Consider the following 23,284-nt stretch of genomic DNA (forward strand, 5'->3'; position numbering starts at 1 on the left):
GTTCAAAGGAGTAACATATACAAAAGATCTCTCAGTCCCCAGGACACAGTAAGAGCCAAGCAAGCCTACTCCATCTGTTCCCAAACCTTACTACTCTTGAACCCCAGCCCAAAGCTTCACAGTCTAAAGACAACTGAGCCTCCTCCTTCACCCAGATAGCAGGGACCACAAGGCATAAAGTTCCTCAACTGCCCTGTCTGCCCCTTCATCTTCAATATCAAAATACTGATGCTCACAGTCGTTTTGACACTATATAACTACAGATTTGCCACATCTTATTATTTATTGCACTGATTAAAAAAAATTACATTATCATATTACAAACTAACTTTGAAAATATTTTAATGTGTACTTCAATATTATTGTTTACTCTAAAATCCTACGTATTTTTAATATTTTAAAACATTTTTTGAAGAAATATCCACAGTCTTTACCAAAAACTGCCAAAAAAGCCCAAGAAACAAGAGTTAAGGACCCTTGACCCAGAACAATTAAAAATACCCCAAATCATCATGAATGAGCACAGTGATTATAATCACCACATATTTCAGTGAATAAGCAAAAATGGGAAACATCATAATTATTGGAATCCTAACTTTTTGTTGTTGTTGTTGTTTTACTGTTTTTACAGTAATAAAAATTAATAATAGGAAAAAGAGTTCAACTTTTTGTCTGCTAACATTTCAAAATCAGAACTGGCAGATTTGCTCCCACAGTGAACCAAAGACACTGTGACACTGTGTACGACCTTCAGCTCCCCTGTCTCTGCAACTAACCATGAATGGGTCACAAAAGGTGTACAGCTGCAAGAGGAATAAAGTAATTCTACTCATGCAGACTGTCTTCATGAAAATAACAATACCTTATCTACATTATCTACAATGGTTTTGTCATGAAAAATTGGCCGAACAAATTCAAACAGGTATTAGACTGGCCCAGCAATTAACTCTTCAACCAGAGTGTGGGAACATTAACTTGAATGTTAACTTGAATGTACTCTGAAAAGTACATTGCAATTCAAAGTAAACATTTTTCAGATGTGGGCCACATCTTGCCTATTCTTAGCATGGCTTTTATAATGAGCTTTTCATTCTCCCTCTATTTCTTAATGGAATTTTCTCAATATTTAAAAAATTCCATTTCTGTGAGATCCTTTCAACAGAACAGTTAATTACCAAAGCAGATGTGTGAAAGAACTCTGAGACATTTACTGCTTCTATTATGGCTCCCTGGCAATCGTAAAACCAAAGTGTGGCCATCTTCTATCACTCATGTTACTTTTTTAAAAGATGAGGATGATCCAGTTCATCCTGAAATTCATACCTCCATTTCCTTCCTTTGATGAAGAGAGAGCTCCTCCACTGCTCCATGCAACAAGATCCCATCGAGCTTCAGGGAGTAAAAGATAAACCACTTTTGTCTAATGGTATGTACACATAATGGGCTTCCCTGGTAGCTCAGAGGTTAAAGATCTGCCTGGAATTCAGGAGACCTGGGTTCAATCCCTCGGTCGAGAAGATCCCATGGAGAAGGAAATGGCAACCCACTCCAGTACTCTTGCCTGGAGAATCCCATGGAGGGAGGAGCCTGGTAGGCTACAGTCCATGGAGTCGCAAAGAGTCAGACACGACTGAGCGACTTCACTTCACTTCACTTCATATACACATAAATTACAGTGCTACAGTTTTGAGACCAAAGCGGTGCTTTCCAAAGGTAAATTATTAAAAAGAAAAAAAAATTTATTCTTTGGAACCCCCTTCAAATGACTCTTGTCAAATTAATGCAAAATGAGGAAGCACAAAGAATAGTTCAAGGCCTCTAGTTTTCTTGTACTAAAGGTAAGATTTGGGGCTCGTTTCAGGCTCACACCCGTCCTGCTCCCTGTGAGAGGAGAGGCACTAAGGGAGACTGCAGTTTGAGCTCCAGTTCCCCCACTAGGAGACAGGATACCTAGGTGAGTTCCCACGTGTCTCTGAGCCTGTTTCTACAGCTGTGTTTCACAGGATTATTGTGGGACTTAAGGGGTAATGGGGACAAAAGTGCTCTCTGAACACAAAAGGCTTTGTAACATGGCCATTGTTACTCCCTTTAAAAGATGAGGGCGGGGGGAGAAAAAAGAAATAGTAGAATGTGATAATGTATCAGTTCCTTTCCAGGTTCCCACAGCAAAAGGCACAAAAGCGTGAATGTGTGATGCAAATAGGCAGAAAAGCAGATCGCACCAGTGATCAGGGGATTACACCACTGAGGAACAAAAAGAGTGATTTTTAAACAAATCGCCACAGAAGATGTAGCACCATTTGCTGAGGCTGTGGCTCAGCCCTGTGTCAGGACAAACATCAACAACTCTTCTCAAGCCAGTCTGTACCGAGTTCCCTGCTCAGCCTCTCACAGCACCACGCGACTGTATTCTGCTGCCAATGCCGTCCCAATTGTGAAACAACATGTTGATTCTTCAATCCTGGCTTCCCATTTCAATGGTAAGTGTGATGACCACAGCTTAACTCTTTACCACCAGAAGGGGCTTTTCAGATTTATGGGGTGGGGGGCACAGAATCATCTTACAAGATCGAGGGTTTTCATCCAGGACTTGAAGTATTTTCTTCATTTTTTTTCCTGCAACAGCCATGTTTAGTCAACAGTTTTTTAAATCATGTATCTGTTCAACAGTCATCAAAATATAAGAAACTAGACATCTAGACTCACAGACCCTTCTTCAAATACAGGGAGCATATATTTCTTCCTGAGGGAAAACTTTTTTTTAAATGATCTTACATTTTTTAGGAAAACAAACAGAACTCAACAACATCTGCATCAGAGGGGTAGGAAATTCATTCTATTCTATTGCTAGACTTCCCTATTCCTCTTAAGTGAATTCTGATCTCTACTTTGGACTTACATTGGGTTAAAACCATCCCAACGAAAGTGACAAACTGCATGTTTCCATTGAAAACTACCCAAGACCCCCAGGGAAGAGTCACCTGTTCAGGTTCCCTTGAAATATTCACGAACTCAGCAGAGGATGAGACTAAAAACAGAGCCCCCAAGCAGGAGAGCTATCAAGCTCAATGACAGTCTTTTTACAACTCAGCCCACCTTTTCGTAAAAATGCTTCTATGTCCTACCAGAATTATAGCTTATCTTGCAAACTTTTACCTAATGAATAGGAAGAAGAGGTACTGTTAATTCTTTCCCTTGCGGGTCAAGTGTAGTTATCAGCAGCCATATAAAATCATGATGCTGGGTTAATATTATGGTGTGTGCCTATTTTTTTGGAAGTGACAGTAGGGCACACTGGATATGAATCATAGGAAACATGAACCCTTTACCACTAAGTCAGAGAAAAATATACTTAGGAACTTATTATCTGTCGGGGGAAAGTGGACACACCACACATCTCAAAGTCAAATGAAAATGGTCCACTGTACTGACCCTCCTGTGGTACGGTTGAAGAGAACACCATAAGAAAGTCCTTTCCAAAGCCATTCTCCATTTGACCTCACCAGACATTAATGCAAAGAAAGCTTAACTCTTCTGAAAACATTTTAAACCTGATCAAATTAAAAGCAGCAACGAGGGATTATTTTTTCCTAGCAAGAACCCACAAGCAATTTACTTGACTAGAGGAAAAATGCAAAGAAATCCTTTATCACAAAATAGCTTCTTGAATCTTTCCACCAATAAACCTTCCATCCATCCAAGAATGACTATCCTTTCTGCTGATAACACGCTGAGGAGATAAATTTTTTTTTCTATAAAACCCCAAATGATGTTTTCAAATAAAATAAAAATAAAAATACTACATGCCACTGTCAAAAAATGGTCCTAAGAAGAGGTAAATGTCATTTTAAAGGCTGTGTGTTAAAATATTTAGTAGAAAGAATCTACTTGTCAAGTTCCTACAGAAAACTCCAGAGGTTATAAGTACATCTATCAAATTTTCATCTACCTTGGGGCTGACCTACTGGGGAAACCATAGAAAGCCTGGCCTTGTGCTACAAGGGAGCTGGAGATTTAGAGTTCTGGTCAATAATGGGGTCACTATCAAGTACAAAGATGGGGCATGACAGAGTTTCTGCAGTGATTACCCAGTGAAGGCATACTGGTGATGGCAGCTGCATTCTGCTTTAAGCCACGGTTCAAACTGAGGAAATGAACCCATGTGATGGACCAGCAAACTCCCTTATGAGAATCCTGACCTCTCACTCCAAACCTAGCAAAGAAGCACCCATCAAGTATTAGCAAAAGAAAGACCAAGCCAGCAAAACATGGGAAGCATTTTTTTTTAAAGTCTCATTTAAATAGCTTCCATATCCTACCCTTTGGGAATTATATTAGCTAACTTTATTTCAACAAGGAAAATTTGGTTTTAAGGAGCTTATGGGAGCATTTAACTTGGACTGGAAAGGTTATTTGCTCAGTGTTAGGCTAAAAGCCAAAATCCACTTTTAGCCAGAGAAGATTTTAATATTATACCTCACAAGAGTATTGTGTCATGTGAGCCGACGGCAGAGATAAGCAATGTAGCAAAGTTATGACTTCCCCCAAAGACTCATTAAAATGTATTATTAAGTAAGAAAAAAGTTTAGAAAATCCAAAAGGAACCTGTCTGTACTATCTCAGAAACTGTAAAAATTCTTTCCAACTTATCACTTCTTTCTCTCTACCTCCTCTACAAATACCACTCTATAAATACTGTGAAGAACTCGATCCTGATGCAAAAGAGGATGAAAAATGCCTTAAAGAGCAACTATGATGCTCTGAATATGATTTTTTCTTTAAATGTGTTACAAAGGAATATATGATGAATTCCAGGGACTATAAAAAATAATAAACTTTGTGAAGGGGCCATGATATTTTTTAAGTTATTCAACCCACAGAATAAAGTATGTTAAATTAGAAACATTATTTTGAAGAAAAATAGTAATTTTTACCCACTTTAATTTTTATAATCTGAAATTTTAACAACTCCAATATTTTTCTTTTTCCTTTTTGTTTTGGTTTTTAACTCACGTCAAATTGTTTCCCCTTCATTAATTCTTGGAAAATTTCTGCCACCTCTTCTATTATAATAACAATAATAATGACTTCATTTAAGTCAAGCAGATGAGCTTTAGGAAGCTCACATGTATCTTCTTATCCTTCCTGCAAGAATGTGAAAGCACACTTGCAAAGGTGTTCCAAGCTGCTATGGAAACGACATTCTTTTTTCACAATAACAGTCCTCCCAGCTGAGAACTGCTGGCACACAAACTCCCAATCCAAACTCATTGACAGCTTGTGGAGTGGACAGATGAGGCATGGAAAATATTTTAAATTAGTTCATTTATCTTGCTGAGACACAGGAAGTGGCAACAAATTTCTCACATAGAAGAAAGGCTAGAGAAAGACAATGCAACCCTAGCAATGTGTAGCAAATTCAGTGCATTAAGTCAAACCCTTTGAAATAGTCCATACTGCCTAATAGCCACATCTCATATTCTGAGGGACTTTTTTTTTTTTTAACAATCAAAAGATCCAGAAGAATGGCTAGAAATCACTGACTGCTTCTGACTTTTTGATGGACTCAAATTTTGTTAAGTCAAATAGATTTTCACTGATACCAGGTAGATGTGGGGCCAATATTAATTCTGCTTAACGAATCTAGAAAATTGCAATAAAGCACTGAAAACTCTTAAAGAGGGCTCAAAAGTGGCACACCTTAGGATGAGCTAGGCAAAGGTGATTTAAGAAGACAATGTGAACCATCCCTGAAAGTGAACAGACAGAACGGCCTTGGTTCTAGGTCCCCATTCCATGGCTGACACCCAGGAACTTCTAGCTTCGTGGTTCCCTCCCACCTGAGTCTCTGCCACTGCTCCGCTTCCACAGCTTCAGGAGTCCCTCCAAGAAGGACAGGCCAGGGGCTTCGGGCATGGAAGTAAAAGCAAGTGGACACAGGCGCCAAACACTGGTCCTGGGACTGGCTGCACCAGCATCACTGGGAATCAGGGGTTTGTGTGAAAAATATGGGCCCATCCTCCCTACAACTGGATCTTCCAATTCATAGGTCTGAAAAAGAACCCAGAAACCTGTACTTTTCATACACACTCCCAAGCCAGAGAAGGAAATCACTGTAATATTCCCAAATCCTTCTGGAACTAGAAGCAAATAATTCTTGAAAATCTATGTGCTCCCCTTCATAATTTTAAGTAGATACAAAAAATTTCTCATTGTAACTTTAAGTTGTGGAAGTTACAAATGTGTGAATTAAACACTGACATTTAGAAATAAAATGCACACCTCTAAATACTATGGTGATTTGATGCCTCCATCAACCATTTTAAAAAATAAAAGAACAGGCTCTTTCTGAACAGATTTTATAGCATTACTTATTTTCTTTAAACTTATATTACCTCTATTCCACTTTCCCCACAGAATTTTATCTGAAGACAAGATAGATTTATGTTCAAAACCCTTTTATTGACCACTCCACCATAATTCTGCAGGAAAAAAATGCATATTAATTGAAGTTTAATTTTTAAAAATTTCCTATGATAGGCTTTAAATTTAAAAAATCTGATTGAATAATTACACTTTTTTTCAGTTTATAGCTAATTAGAGCTACATATACTACAATGTGGTAATTACCAAAGTAAAAAAGTAAAATTTTATTGGATATTTAGTTCCTAACCAGGTCTATAGATGAAGACTTCTTAAGTTAGCTTGTATAAATACAGAGAATATCACACACTGCTAGTGATACATGGCCAGTGTCATTTTTTAATTATATTTTTCTTTAAAAAATTTCACCTTAATAAGTGGATAGGACTGGAGGAGTTTTGTGCCGTAGTGTTTCTCAGTTCTTATGAGCTCTTTCTTAGCTAGCATTCATCACTATCAGCTGACTTCCTCTGGGGAGTCCTTCAATTTTGTCAAAAGCAGAGAAAGGGAGCTAGCTACCTGAGTTGCAAATAAGTCCTTGTTACCCAGTCATTACATTCATTTCCTTTATCAAATTTACTAAGACCAGTGTTCTACATCATTCCTCTGTTTAGCATGCCAGAGCGTGCTAAATACGCTCAACACAAGCGAAGTACCATAGTTTAAGATAAGAGACAGACGGGAGACAAGGAAGAGATGGGCTGTAAGAAGGACAGGAGACTCAGCAGATGTGTAGGTGGCAGGGTCTACAGGTCTGCTCTGGAGCAGATCAACTTCAAATTAAAGTGTGAATTATCCCTGTGCATGTTCTTAAAAAGGATACGTGGGGATGTGGGCACCTGCCAGGTGATCTTGCAGTTCATGATCCCAGGAGTCTTCTGGTACAGCGACAGAGTCATCCAAGGTGAAGAGCACCCTGCAGCAGCCTGGTTAGGAGCGAGGGCTGAGAGGGCAGGGCCCAGAGCAGTTTTTACTTCCCCAGGGCCACATGGAGGCTGGCTCAGGAAGGGACCAGAGCTGAGAAGTAGGGTGAGTGTCTCTCTCATAGCAGCCTATTCCAAAGTACATTCTACCAACTTCTCCGTCTCCTCCAGCCTCACTTCCACTGAGAAACACAGCACAGATTGTGGATGAAATTGTTCCCATCTGTGACAGAGGCATATTTACTCAACAGAGTGATAACTACTCTGACGCCAGGGTTGCAGCAATCAATGTATGTAAGAGGACACACAACCAAAAATCCTGTGCGACCGAATTCAGAAATTCACAATTAGGGCCAGTGGAGTTCTGAAACACAGGAAAAAATATCTACAAGTTTTTAAAACTTTTCTGCTTGTTCTTGGGTTCAAATGTACTAAATGTGAATAATGTTTCTAAATGAAAAGTATTAAAAGAAAGAAAAAGAGAAAAAAACAACCAAGTTCCTCCACTGCATGGTCTATTCACTTCAGGAGGGGTTAATGTATAAGCCCGGTGGGGAGTACATTTTCTATAAATGCTAAAATTATCTCACCATGCAGTCTGAGAGGAAAAATACAACAGAAAAAAAGTGTTTAAGCCCACACTCCTATGCGCAGAGGAGGAGGTGGGACCATAACCCTAAGTTCTGCCTGTCTGTCTCTAGCAGGAGCTTTCACTATGATGCCATCTTCAGACAAAACTAAATGTCATCCGAGGACCTGGAGCTGCTGGAGGGTCAGCCACCAGGAGTCCACATTTTACAGTGTAAAAGTCAGGTTAAGTATCGGACCGGAAAGAGCCTACCCCCCACCTCCCTTTTTGGTTGTTCCCCTTAGTTCTCTCTAAACAACTAGACTTTATTCGAAACAACTTTCAACACAGCCTCATTGGCTCTTTTGGAACCAGGAAAGGAAAAGGTAAGAAAAATCCTGGAATGGGAATTTTAGAACCGAAAGGATCCTTTATCTTAGAAATGAAGAAACTGAGGCCTGAAGCAGATGAGCCTGGCCAAAGTCACACACCCAGGGCCAAGAAGTCCCCAAAGACAGGGCTCTCTTCACCACACCGCTCAGAGCTCTGCCCTCCACAGCTCCTGCCCCACTGGCTTCTCTCTCTTCTCTGACCCTCTTCCTTCCGGCTTCAGGGACCTTGAATATACCACTCCCTTAATCTGTGTAACTCCCCCTCACTATCCCTGGCTTCTCCTTAGCTACACCTAATCACCTTCAGTTCTTAAATGCCATCCCTTTGGGATCATCCATTTTTTATTCTCCGAGTTAGGTTAGTCTCCATATGGACATTCTCAAGGGACTACACCTCTTCTAAGTAGTCATTTTTTAACATATCTCTCTTCTTAGATCTAAGAGCTGCAAGAATATTGAAACCAATAGGTTCTGGTTCATCTTTATACATCCTTATGTATAAGCCCTTATAAGTAACTGCTTAGGACCTAGAAAATGGTAAATACTCATTAAATATTTGAAAATAAATTTAATAAGTATTTACTACATATCAGAAACTGCTCTGAGGGTAATAAATATTCTATTCATTATTTACTTAATTTATTCCTCTAAACTCCATGAGATAGGCAATAGTAATATTCCTATTTTAAAAATGTAGAAACTGAGGCACAGGGCAGTTCAGAAACTTCACCAAAATCATACAGTTCATAAGGGTGGTGGCCCTCGGGATTACGGTGGTTGCTTTATAAAGGGTCATAGAGACCTGCATAACAACTTAACATTTGGAACAACTTTTAAAGAACAAGCTATGAGCACAGTGGGCCCTGATAAAGGACACTGTGTGAGCATTTTCCCAAAGCATATGGTAACAGACTCTGTATTAATCATCTTTCATGCTCCATCGGCAACAATCTCCAAAGCTTCATGAAATGTTTGTTCCTTGTGCGTGCTGCATGCTGGCTGTGACTCTGCTGCAGGCCTTTCATCTGGGCCCCAGGCTTGAGGGGCGCCCCTGCCTGAACCACACCGGTCCCACAGATGGGAACGGAGGAATGGTGGTACCAAACAGAGGCTCCAAGAGCTTCAGCCAGCAGCAGCCTGGGTCATTACCATTCACAGTAAATTAAAAGCCCCAAGCTCATTTTCTTCTTCCCCCAAGTCTCATCTTCACCAAAGTGTTCCATGGCAGCAAACACCTCATCCCTCAGAGCCTTGCCCCTTCAAGACACTTGTTTACAGGGATCTGAAGGTGATCATCTGAGTAGCTCTTTGTCGTGGCAAGGCATGTGCTATCAGTTGAATCCTTCCTACAATTCTCTGTAGCTTTTTAGTCTTCTCTTAAAATGCTTTTACTTACTCAATCTTCTCCCAAACAAAAACCCTCTTGAGGATCTGAACCCAAACTCTCATAGAGATACAGTGGACAGACCTCTCCTATCTTTCCTCTGAGAGCAGGGATGATGTGCAAGGAATACAGACTGTCCCCCAACATTACTGTTTAAATGCTACCATCCTGTCTCAAAAAGAACTTCCATTTGCCTCAGGCACTTGACATGCAGTGATTCATGATCTGTTATGTCTCTGGATGTTAGATATGATTATTTCATTTTACAGGTAGCAAATAATATTAGACACCTGGAGACTAAACTCCTTGCCAAAGGTTTTGTAGCCAACAGCACAACTAGGACAAGATCCCTCCGGATGTTCTTCCCTTTCCAGAGAAATGTTCATCTAGACTTTCGGATGATTTTGCGCTCAAGTTAAGACGAAGCCAGAGTAAACATCAACTCCTCTCTCCCCTGACATACACAAATGCATACCTCCACAGACACTAAATTTATTTTACATGTATATGTGTTATATAAAACACATATATACACAAACACATGCACAAAAACACCAACTGAGAATGGGGGGGGGGGGGGGGTTTGGCCAGGGGAATGTTCCTGAACTGTTGAGAATATGCTGGCTGTTGAATTGAGAGAACGCTACTTATCTGATAAATTATTAAATACTGTGCATGCTCCGTCAGGAAAATAAACAATAGGGAACTTCAGGTCTCATCCCCGCCTGAGACTGAATCCTAACAATGGCTAGGAATATAAATGTTAAATAACAAAGGAGCCCTTGACGTTTGGTGCTCTATTTTTACCATTTCTCCTCACTGACACTTTCCTTTTATTGCGCATCACTTGATCATTCATTCACTCTGTTGAGCAACAGACATAAGACCCTATTGTCAGTTCTCTGTTTTGCTACTGCAAATCCTTGGCAAAATAGCCCGTTTCATTTTTATTCCCTATGGATCTTCCTGCCCTCGAGGAAGCAGCTCTAAAGCAGTGCGAGCTCAAGCTGAGCACGCCAACCCAGTAGTCTAGAGATGAAGCGTCAGGTCAGCAGTCAATGCAGGCTGCAGAAGCGAGGCAGACGCTCACAGGGCAAGGACTGCCCACATCTTCGGGAGGCTTCCTGGGGCCCACAGGCAGGAAGCAGTCAGAGCTCTGTCTCCACAAATGGCCACAGAGGAAGTACTACCCTTTCCATCAACACCCACAGAGAGGCTCTGGAAGATCCGGTGAGTTGCTCTAAATGAGATGCCTCAGGTGTCACAGGGCTTCCCTGGTGGCTCAGTGGTAAAGAATCCACCTGCCAATGCAGGAGACATGGATTCAATCCCTGGGTTAGGGAGCTCCTCTGGAGAATGAAATGACAACCCACTCCAGCATTCTTGCCTGGGAAATCCTATGGACAGAGGAGCCTGGTGGGCTACAGTCCATGGGATCACAAAGGGTTGGACACGACTTGGTGACTGACAAGCACGCTAGTGTTTTATCAGGATCAGAGTATCAGTGACAATGCCTGACTGGGCTCTCCTCCTGACTGACTCCTCCTGAATCTCACCTGCCAGGCAGGCTAAAATGAAACTCGGGTGAGCACACACTAGTCCTAATGGGATGTTGGTCTGAGTCCCTCCCTTTGTTCCATTCTAGTGGATGAGGCTGGAGAGAAACCTCATAACCTGAACATTGATTCATCACTTAAACCCTTCCTAGATATGGAATCTGGCCCCACATGAGGCCATGGTGATACAAAGCAGAAGAGGTCACCATCTCTGCCTTGGAGGAGTCACAGAATCTTCAGGAGGAGGGCTCAGGAATATAGCTTTGACAACTGGAAACAGCCCAGACCAAATGGAAGGCACCTGGTGTCTAAACATCATCCACCCAAATACCTCCCCCCGCAAATCCTTTTAGCCAGCAATTGGCTCTCTAGGTTCTTTCTCACATGCAATTTCTCAAGAAGTGTGAGAAATGTAGGATGTTCAGCCTGTCCCTTGAGTTTCTGAGGGAACACATGCGATTCCTTACTAGCACCTGGCCTACCTTCTACTGTTTGCCCCTCTGAACTCATCTTCAGGGCTTCAGATGCTTGTTTTGCAGACGCTGGAAACCCAAAGGATTCCTTCCATCAATAAGAGGTCTGTCTGCATCCTGCTCTATGCAGAGCAGTTATTCTACTTCCCAGATTTCCCCAGCAGCCCTGAAGGCTCTGGACCCATGGGGTGTTCAGTGTTTTTCATCAAAAATGCCAGGTGTGACTCTGGCATTTATGACTGCCAACGTCTTCAGAGTGGATGGTTGCCAGAGATACACTCTTGGAGATGCTTTCAGTAATGCTGCCTGTGACTCCTGATGAGGGCCTCTGATCCTTTCCAGCTCACCCACCTGAAGGACACGTGCTCAGGCTGCCCTCTGCTGCTCCTCGCCTGCAGGAGTGTGCCCCACACAGTGAGCTCGCTGTGCTGTGTGGGGCACAAGTAGGAACATTTCCTTACGTTATTTAAGATGCTGTGGGTGCCAAGCTCGCCAAATCCATAAATTTTAGGAAATTGCATCCTGTTAGACGAAGTCCTTCCCTTAGCACTTTAGTCACCCAGTTATTCTTCAATTTCTTTCCTACAAACACTTGGCCCAGGTCCCGAGGTTCATCCCATATCTATGTGTCTCCTCAGCACATAAAAGAGATTCAGGAAAGGAGAAGCAACAATAAAATTTCAGGTTTACTGGCAGCACTAAGTGAAGTAATCCCCCTATGTGTACACTTTTCTCACAGGAAGACCACTTACTCAACCTTTCCATTCACCTGCCTGATGAGATCCATACAAATATTTTAAGAGGGTAATTTGGAAGACATACAACAGTCCAAGTTGTTCAAGCTGGAGCATTAGTCTCTGCCTTAGGTTTGCCCTGAACATTAGCTCACTTACACAAGTGAATAACTAACTGCCTGTTTATTAATCAGATCAACCAAGACTCATTTAAACTACTTGCTAACAATCCTCTTATACATTAGCAGTCTTCAATTGTTTTTGCTTATAATTTCTCCAAGAGTTTCAGAAAACTATATCTCTCCTTGTGTGTGTTAAAGTTAACCCTTATAAATTTTATCTTTTAATTTTAAGATTGGGGTAAAAAGTAAAGGATACTCTTTTCCAGCATAGAATTCCAAGATACAATTATACATGTGCTTTAAATATATTTTTGTCAAATTTTGGGACTGCACATTAAGCTGAATTTATGTGAAATGTCAACCATATATATGATCAATAGACAAAGGCGGTTCTCATCCTCATTACCAAACAGATTCAATTTCTATCAGAAAAAGACTGAATTCACTTTTTAAAATAAATACATTAATATGCATCCCCATACCAAGCACCTCATTTCTGAATTCTAAGAGGTAAATCATGAGTGCATTACGGTAAAATATAGGTCCAACTACATAATGACTTAAACATAACAAGTTCATTTTCTGGCTCACATGACAGTACTGGGCTGGAAAACAGTTCAATGAGGTAACAATCTTCACAGTCATTCAGGGACAAAAGTGCTTGCCATCTCAACATTTGGGTTCTGGGGTCTCTCTCTGGGTTAACTCCTTTCCAGAAAAAAAGTGAGGAAGAGGACAGAAGGGAGTATTCAGAAGTCCAGCGTGGGAGTCACTCATCACTTTCTTCCCATAACTTTGGCTGAGCTCCTCCCTGCATGGGCAGCTGAGTGATGCGGACTAGATGGGGCCCAAGGAAGTGAAGACTATGGATTTCAGTGAGTAGCTAGTAAATAAAGTCACAACCTTTGCAATACATTTATGGCCCAAGCAAAATAATGTGCTGTTCTCTTCATTATTTATCACCTAATCTACCTTTGCTTTGCTCTCTGAACACTTGACCTCAGAATCTGTCCCTCTGTTTACCCACCTGAGAGCAATGCATTTATTCTGTAAACCAAAAGGGGCGGGGGTGAGAGGGAAGAGAGCTCCTCCCAAGCTTCTCTCTCCTCCACACCAAGATGAGGAAAGAGCATATACAAAAGCTGAGGATCTGAACATTGATCCTCTCAGAACTATCCATACATTGTTCCTCTGAGACAGTCTTCACATTACCCTAGGGTACGTGGACCCCAGTCTGAGAACTGCAGATGTAAAACGCATCAGAAAACATACAGGAACACAGGATTTTAAAGTGCAAAGTACTACTGCATTTTACAGAGGTGAAAACTAAGCTAGAGAGATGTCCAAAAAGTCACTCTTAAAGAAGTTACACACATACTCTTTACTCAGCAAATTAATTTTCTCCTTTGGTGTAAATGGTATTTATAGGTTTCTATTCCAGGTTGTGTAGAAAGAACTAACAGAGCAGGCCTGAGACTGCTATCCCTTGAAAGTTTTGACAAGGGTAGCCCCTGGCAGGAGTCTGAAAACTTGAATTTCGAAAGAGTTCCCACTGTTTCCTGAAAAGAAAGGCTCACAATGCCTAAACTGCACAGTAACAACCCAAATGCTTATTTCCCTTTGCTATTGCTAAGTCACTTCAGTCATGTCCGACTCTGTGCGACCCCATAGACGGCAGCCCACCAAGCACCCCCGTCCCTGGGATTCTCCAGGCAAGAACACTGGAGTGGGTTGCCATTTCCTTCTCCAATGCATGAAAGTGAAAAGTGAAAGTGAAGTCACTCAGCCATATCCGACTATTCGCGACCCCATGGACTGCAGCCTACCAGGCTACTCCGTCCATGGGATCTGTTTGGGAGCTTGGAATTTTGGTACATGCTAAGCAGAGGGTCCCAATGTGATCAGTTATGAGGAAAAATTCTGGGCACCAATTCTCTAACCAGCCTCTCTGGTTGGCAACATTTTACATGTGTTGTCACAACTCGTTTCGGGGGAATTAAGGAGTCCTGTGTGACTCCACTGGACAAGAACTCTGGAAGCTTGCTGCTGATTTTCTCCAGTCTCCACCTCTTGTGCCTTTTTCTTTTGCTGAGTCTGCTTGGTGTCCTTCTACTGTAATCACAGCTGTGAGAACAACTACAAGCTGAGTCCAGTGAGTTTTCCCGGTGAATCACTGAACCCACATGGAAATTACATTTGACAGACAAGAATACATTGATTTCTGGGACTCCTTTGGTGGCCCAGGGGTTAAGAATCCACCTTCCAATGCAAAGGATGTGGGTTCGATCCCTGGTCAAGGAACTAGGATCCCACAGGCCACAGAGCAATTAAGCCCAGGCACCACCAGTATTGAGCCCAAGCACCTCAACTAGGGAGCCCACATGGCACAACTAAGACCCAATGCAGCCAAATAAATATTTTTTTTTTAAGAAGACATTGATTTCAGGATACTAAGAAAACAGGAAGCAATGAAATAAATTTCAGTATATTTTAAATTTGGATATGGAATTTGGATATGGAAACTTCAGACAAAGGTGAAGGCAATTTTACTAGACTTAGTGATATACTTTTCAAATGACAAATGAAAATAAATTAAAATATAGATCTTGCTCTTAGCAAGTAAAACAAGGATTCCCTGAAAATTACTACTAAAGACATCACAAGGGAACCTTCATGTTAAACCATTAAGAAGATAAATATGGAATTCTGAACATTAATAAGGAAAAAAGTGTCCAGAATTAAAACTATAAAGAAAAAAGAAAAGATGTCTCAGGGTGTTTCTGTTGAAGGCAAAGGGAGGAAACCCCTGGATACTCTCTGCTCTAAGCTGGTCCCATATCCCTCCTACAAGGGCCACTAAATAAAAAGTCATAAAAAAGACCAAGAAGGTGTTCAAATAATGTTTTATCTAATTTTATATTTTACTTTATTTCCTTTGATTTTTACAAGTAATATGAAGCTTCTTATATTTAGAAAGCTCCAAATTACACAAATGTATGTAAAAAATTACTTTCTTTAATCACCCAATATCCTGCTATCTACCAACAACTACAATATGGCATTCAAGTCATTTCCCTGTTCACTAAAAAAATAATAATTGGGAACATTCTGTATGTACAATTTCTCTTAAATTTTTTCCTCATCAAAGCATGGTTTAGGAAAAATTATTAGTAACATGGATCAAATATGCATGTTGAAGAACTTTATTTTTTTCCCTTTAACTGTATTGAAGATACTCACACATCTCTGTACCCAAGTATCTGCCTGGAACCTGAGAAACCCAAGGTGAGAACATGGCCACATGCTACCCTGGCTCAGGATGAAATGTGACCACGACACAGAAATGAACACTGTACAGATGCTTTCTCCCTAGAGTGACTGGTCTGGCTGAAAATGGGGACCATGAACGGTGTTGCCTTGATGAGCTGACTTCTCACACAGTTGGGGTCCCAGACACTGATGAGAGACGCAGGAGTCATGATGCAGATTAAAGGTGTTTCTCTGAGTCTCAGAGCATTAGCGTCTCCATTTTGTACTTTGCTCCCCATCACATTGCAGAGGCGGTACAGGCAGCATAGTGGGTGTTATCCTATTGAGGAGGACTTAGGACTTTAAGTAGGAGAACTTCTCCTATTAAGGAGTTCTACTGTTTAGCAGCTGGACAAGTTCAAATGATCAAACTCCTCTTAGCCTCAGTTTTATCAAATATAAAATGGAAAAAATGATATCAACTTCAAAGACTTATTGGAGTATCACCCAGCAATGCCTGGCACAGAGCAGCCAAAATGAAAAAGCACATTCAACACAAGAACACTAGTATATCTTGCCAACCACTAAAATACATAGTAAGCTATGTATTTCATGTTTATTATATTTTAAGCACATATGCAGGGGGTGGGGGTGAGGACAGCTTTTAATTACCTCCAAAGCAATGCAAATCAAACCACAAAGACTAATCCAAGAGCTATGCAAACAACTTGATGAATTTACAGATTGTAGGTGCGCCACTCTGAATGCTAACGACCTGCCTTCCTACAGCATGTGCAACAACATGGGCTTCAACACCAGGGCCATTCTCAACATCTGCCAGCTCCATTTCCACATCTGTTTTCAAAAACATGTATCACTCAGATGGAACTTTGATGAATGAGTGATAGTTGCCCCAAAACTCAAAATGTGTTCAGCTGCTTTGATGTGCTGCAGGAAGGCAGGAGTCAGGCTGGGAGATACAAAGCTGATTCCCCAGGAAACAAGCCTCTGGCCTGTGCTGTGCTGCAGGATTAACAGCTCAACTTTTGAGAGTCCTTTTAAAATGCCTCCATGCTTCAGGAGGTGACCCTGGGATATACCAAAACCATTAACTTGATGCACCTTGGGAAGATTTCGATTCGAGTCACTATTTGTGAAACTGTAGTAGGATATATGCTAGACTCAACTGCAAAAGGAGAGAAATTTCAGGATAGGGAAAGTACACTGGTCAAAAGAAGTAGCTTTATCCACACATTAGGGAAACAAACAAAACTTAAAATAACTGAAAAGTCCTAAAGTTCCAGGGGAAAATGACAGGTGACATTTTATCTTGGGAAAAATCCATGGATTGACACCAACAGGAACTCAGACTACTGTGTCCCCCTCCTAGAGATGACACTGACTACTCCTATCTAGGATGAGTACAGCATCTTAAATAAGATTTTGCGGGGTTGGGGAGGCGGGGGCCTATGCAACTTTCCAATTTCTACTGAACTGCCGTTTTCACAGGGAGACTTCATTATTATTGTTGGTGTAGTTCTGTGCCTAGATTTCTAGCCTACCCTAAAAGATTCAGTGTAAGTTTCAAAAGTCTAGCATGCCATACATTAATGAATTTTAGTGCAAATATAAGAGCTTTAGAGTGATACAGATCAATTAAGTCCCAGTTCAACAATTTCCCTTATATCTTAAATGAATAGTCATGTATCTTGATTTCTTTAAAACGATCTGAATTTCTAGCAAAAATTGGGCTGCAATAATGCTGAGCAAAAAATGTTATGAAAGCAAGAACTTCGGGCTTTCATTGTTGCTGTCTTTACTGTTGTTTCATTAGAGTAGGGTGCCCTTAAAGGGCTTAGCAAAGAGGGGACTGAAATCCTGAATGCATACAGAACTGCTGAGGACCACAAGGGTGATGTGTATTATAGCAGGGGCACAGCACCCAGTGCAGGGCATACACATGATAAACATCTGTTCCCTCCCTCAGGCTGTGCTGCTACTGTGCTGTGGGGACACGTGAGAGCTGACTTATTTTAATACTAACAAGACAAATCATTGCACCCAAGACTTAATTTATCCCCCAAATAAAAATCTTTCAAAAAGAATAAATAAAATATCTAAGAGAAAGGTTCTCTCTTTTGTTTCTCCACCATCTAGCTTCCTGATAAGCAAGATCTAACCAACTTAACAGGTCAGTTGAATATTTTTTTAAAGTATTAAAAAACTCAGCATACACAGAAAGAATGATAATTAATTCACTATATGCAAAAAGGAATGAAGCCCTGGGATCTGCTCACAGGACAATGACAAGGCACCCGGATGCAGAATTGTTTGGCTGATGATCTGCTCCTTTTTTATATAACGCTCACCCATCACAGATGGGGTGCCTTCCTCCAGGATCTACTTGAAGAAAAAAATTGTTTCATATCCTTTCTTCGCTCAAGAAAGAGGGAATTCTTTTCACCACTTCATATATAAAAACGGAAGGAGAACATCATTCTCAAGGGTGCAAATCACCCATTCACCATATATGATATATGATTCTGTCAGATGTCCTAAGACTTCTGTCAACTCCCAAATTCATAAGAAGCCACAGAGCACATACCTTTCATGTACATGTGTCCTGACATACAGAGGCAACAAGCTGCATCTACATGTCGAGGACAGTCAGGTAGGCTCACTTGCTAATCCTTAGATAGCAGCCACGGAAAGCTCAGCAAAACTAACTACAATGATCTGGGCTTTTAAAGTTATTCTCAAATAATTAATATTACAAATAGTGGACAGGTAAAATGTTCATATAATATTACAAATAGTGGACAGGTAAAGGTATTCCTTTGGAATATGAACATTTTACCTGTCCACTATTTGTGAAATTAATTATTTGAGAATAACTTTAAAAGCCCAGATCATTGTAGTTAGTTGTTTTGCTGAGCCTTCTGTGGCTGCTATCTAAGGATTAGCAAGTGAGCCTACCTGACTGTTATCGACATGTAGACTGAGCAACTGAACTGAACTGCAAATGTTCATGTTGCATACCTGGCATACTTCAAAAGAACCAAAACTGTTTTATAATAAAAAGGAAATAATTATTTATACGTGGAATCTTTAAAAAAATAATTCAAATGAACTTATTTACAAAATAGAAACTGATTCACAGACTTAGAGAACAAACTTATGGTTACTGGGGCGGAAGGTAGGGGAGGAGGAATTCACTGGGAGTTTGCAATTGACATGTACACACTGCTATATTTACAATAAAATGCCTTTCCATGAAAAAAAGAAAATAGAGATAAAAAAGAAATTTATGAAAACATTTTTAAAAACCAATAAACCTAAAACAACAATAACAACAATGTGGACTTTTCCAAGACTTGCTCACAAGCATAAAAATAAAGTGGTCAAACTTTAATTGTACAAAAATTTTCAAAACCAAAATTTTCATTCTGGTCAAGTTTCAAGAATGACTGATAGAAAAATTGCTTATGCATTAAAGATTCAGATGTTAGGAAATAAACCCAACAATGACAGCTTTCTCTGCTATATAAAGTAAGCCGCACTACAATTTTTTCATTTGAAGGCAAGATTAGTTTGCAGTTCTACAGACAGTGAATTCCTGTCTAGAGCTGTCTTCTTTAGAAGCTGTCAGTGTTAAAATGCTGTTTCTGGTTAACAAAACCCGTGTGCCCACATCACTGTGAGTTAGATTTCTGAGACGCCTGCCACTAGTGGAGTTTATTTAAATGACAGATTTACGTGTCTCTATGCACCTCTTGGAGGCTTTTAGATGTCTCTGGCATACCAACTGTTTGTCAATGCTTTCCAATACATCTGACACCAGGAAAGAGTGAACTGGAGGTTGATGGGCCCTGCAAGGCTAATGACAGTGTGCGAGGATATTTTTAAACTTAATTTAAGAATACTTCCCCCGTTCCCTTGCAACCTATTTCTCTCAAGAACTTAAATAACCCAGACATCACTTTATACCACTGCCCACATTTGAAGTTCTCTGAAATGGAAAATAAAACAAAACAAAAATCAGATAATATACCTGAACTGAGACGATGGTTTTAATGGAAAACCCTGAAAACAATTAACTTCTGCACAAAAGTGGTTGTTTTCAGCCTTTCAGAAGATCAGAAAGCTACCTGACTCCAAGGTGAATATAACTCAGTAGGAAAGAACATGGGAATTCAGTCTGGAGGCCAGGGTAGCACGGCTCTTCCACTATTAACTGGTGGCTCAGTGGTGAAGAATCTGCCTGCCAATGAGGAGACACAAGTTTGATCCCTGGGTCAGGAAGGTCCCCTGGAGAAGGAAATGGCAACCCACTCCAGTGTCTTGCCTGGAAAACCCCACAGACAAAGGAGCCTGGAGGGCTGCAGTTCATGCAGTCACAAAGAGTCAGATACGACTTAGCGACTAAAACAACAATAACCACCTTAAACCTCTGATTTCTCATCTATTAAATACAACTTGACATCATCACTTCATGAGTGTTAACTATGGAAATGTATTCTGTGCCAGCCATTGTGCAAATGTATTATAACAAATATCTCATTTAACCCTCAATCAGGTAATGATTATGATGAAGCAACAGAAACTAAAATTAACACCTTTACGGGAGTGATTCTGGGAGTAACATTTCAGCCACGGAAATAGCTATCTGAGATCAGTACTTTCTGAATCGAGGGAGACCTACGCAAAAAGCCTTCAGAGGGGAAGGCATGGACACTTTCTGTTGCCTGAGATATGGGTCGTCCTGGACCAGCTCGCATTTCCCCAAACATACTCCTTCCTACATCACCCACATTCTTTCATTTCTTCTCCTCCAGTTTTCTTTGCCACACTTCCCCTCACCCTGTGGTAATGATAAATCCATGGTAATGATAAATGCCACAGATTTATCATTAAGCAATCCAGTAACATTTAAAATATGGTTTTATACTTAGAATATGGCAACCCACTCCAGTATTGCCTGGAAAATTTCTTGCACAGAGGATATGTAATAAAAGTCACCCTTTAATGTATACATTTCCACAAATTTCAACAAAAGAACACAGTCATGCAACTTCTGCCACAATCAAGACAGACAACAGTTCCACAAACACAAACCATTTCCTTGTGCCCTCTGCAGTCAACCTCTCCACCAGGCATTGCCACAGCCACTAATCTGGTTTCTACCCTCAAAGGTTTATTTTCTACCAGAGTGCAACATGAATGGAGTTATATAGTAGGGAGCCCTTTGAGCCAGGCTTCTTTCACCTACATAATGCATTCAAAAGTCACCCATGTTGACTGATCCTACTGAGAAGTATCACACTGTATGGATGTACCATGGTTTGATAATTCAACCACCAGTTGAAAAGCACTGAGTTGTTTCCAGTTTTTGATGATTATGAAAAAGCCACTATAACTATTACTTACAGGTTTTTGTGTGGATGTAAATTTTCACTCCTGAGATGAATTCCTAGTAGCATGGGCTTGCAGGATGGTATGGTAAATTGTATGTTTCATTTAACAAGAAATAACAAGACTGTTTCCCAACATGGCTCTACCATTTTGCATTGCCACCAGCAATGGAGCAGGGTTCCAGTTGCTATGCATTAGCATTGGTATTGTTTTATTGATTTTAACTAGTCCACAGATATGCAGTGGCATCACACTGTGGTTTTATTTGCTTTGCCTAATGGTAATGTCATCAAGCATTTTGTCCTCTGGTGAAGAGTAAGACCAAATCTTTGCACAATTTTTCTTTTATATCCTTCAAAAATTTTATTTAGTTTTTAATTGAAGGATAACTGCTTTACAAAATTTTGTTGGTTTCTGCCAAACATCAACATGAATCAGCCATAGGTATACATACATCCCTTCCTTCTTGAACCTCTCTCCCATATATTTTTACACAATTTTAATAGAGTTGTTTTATATCAAGGGTCAAGAGTTCTTTATACTTTCACATATGTTATAAACCACAACGCACTGCTATTATTTTTGTTTTACCTCCCTTTTAACCACTTCTGCAGAACTACACTTCCTTCTAATAAAATGACAGCTATAAATGTGATAAAGTTACATAGAACTTGCTTGCTAAGGCGCTTCAGTTGTGTCCGACTCTGTGCGACCCCATGGACAGCCGCCCACCAGGCTCCTCTGTCCACGGGATTCCCTAGGCAAGAACATGGGAGTGGGTTGCCATTTCCTTCTCCAACATAGAACTAAGTGCATATATTATACCAATGTCAATTTCTCATTTTTATATTGTTTTACAGTTATATATCATGCAACCGATAAGGGAAGCCGGATGAAGGACACACAAGAATCTCTATATTATCTCTACAATTTACAGTGGATCTGTAATTATTTAAAATTAAAGAAGTTTATTTTTAATTAAATATTTGTGAACTTCCCTGACAACCACCTGTAATATTTTATGTATGATAAAATGTTCCAAGTGATAAAGCTTAAAAATAAACAATATCATTTATTTATCGATTTACTGAGTACATATACATTATTACTTTATTCTTATTTCACTGTTACTGTAATGGTATTACTAAGGTAATACACTTATAATAACAACAATAAGAAGGAGTATTTATTGAGCACTTACTATGGCCAGGCACTGGGCAAAGTATACCAGATTCCTTACCTTGATACTCACAACAATGAAAGAAAGTGCTATTACTGTGATTCCAATCTTACAAGCTGTAACTGAGAATGCAAAGAATGAGAAAAAAGCTTCAGACAGAAACTAGGGGAACATAAACATTCAAGAGATGGACAGACGACGAGGAACCTGCAAAGAAACCTGAGACCTAAAGGCCAAAGAGAGAGAAGGAAAACCAAGGACAGCTGTCATGGAATCAAGGACAGGCTTCCAAGGAGGATGACATGTTCTCAAGTAACTAGTATGTGGCAGAGCTGAGACAGGAACCCATGCTGGCGGGCCCAATATTCATATGCTTTATTATCGCATTCAGATGCTTTTACTCTTGCAGCAAATGGCACAAGTGAGGCCCACTCAGGACTACCTTTAGGCAATCGAGGTGGTTAAGTTCTATTAAAAACAAAAACCAAAACCTTAAAAATGCAGCCTGGAAAGTTTCTAAGTAAATGACAGGCGCCAAGAGTGTGAAGCATCATAAATGCTGGTAGGTTCATAAGAAGAACCAGAGGAAAGAAAGGAAAAATGTGACTACCCTTAAGAGAGGGTTGATATTTTTATAAAACAGATTTATGTTCCATACGTATATAGTATGCTACTGAAACACTCTCAAGTATAACACAGTAAGGTGAAGCACCATATCCTTCTAAGCTAGTTCCTCCATAGAAAAGAGTCAGGAATCATTACTGCCTCAAATTAAATGTGATTACTGCTGTGGACTGGCACGAAGCTAAAGATGATTTCATTTTGTATTTTATACACTTCAGGTAAAAAAAAAATTTTTATGACAGAC

The 23,284-nt window shown here is 40.2% G+C and overlaps 1 protein-coding gene and 1 long non-coding RNA gene across 8 annotated transcripts in view; one reads left to right on the forward strand and one right to left on the reverse strand.

Annotated features, from left to right (window-relative positions):
- Nucleotides 1-23,284, reverse strand: part of KDM4C (lysine demethylase 4C) — a 418,681-nt gene that overhangs the window by 88,731 nt on the left and 306,666 nt on the right. The gene's annotated exons all lie outside the window — the stretch shown is intronic.
- On the forward strand, nucleotides 2,138-22,319 carry LOC139184434 (uncharacterized). Of its 4 annotated transcripts, none has more exons than XR_011567926.1 (5): nucleotides 2,138-2,480; nucleotides 8,048-8,300; nucleotides 13,292-13,450; nucleotides 17,982-18,015; nucleotides 22,097-22,319. It is a non-coding gene; the product is annotated as an uncharacterized lncRNA (long non-coding RNA). The 4 variants fall into 4 exon arrangements; XR_011567929.1 differs by having other exon boundaries at nucleotides 8,051-8,300; XR_011567927.1 differs by lacking the exon at nucleotides 17,982-18,015 and having other exon boundaries at nucleotides 2,139-2,480.

This window comes from Bos indicus, chromosome 8, assembly GCF_029378745.1.
Source record: "Bos indicus isolate NIAB-ARS_2022 breed Sahiwal x Tharparkar chromosome 8, NIAB-ARS_B.indTharparkar_mat_pri_1.0, whole genome shotgun sequence".
Classification (NCBI taxonomy): Eukaryota; Metazoa; Chordata; class Mammalia; order Artiodactyla; family Bovidae; genus Bos; species Bos indicus.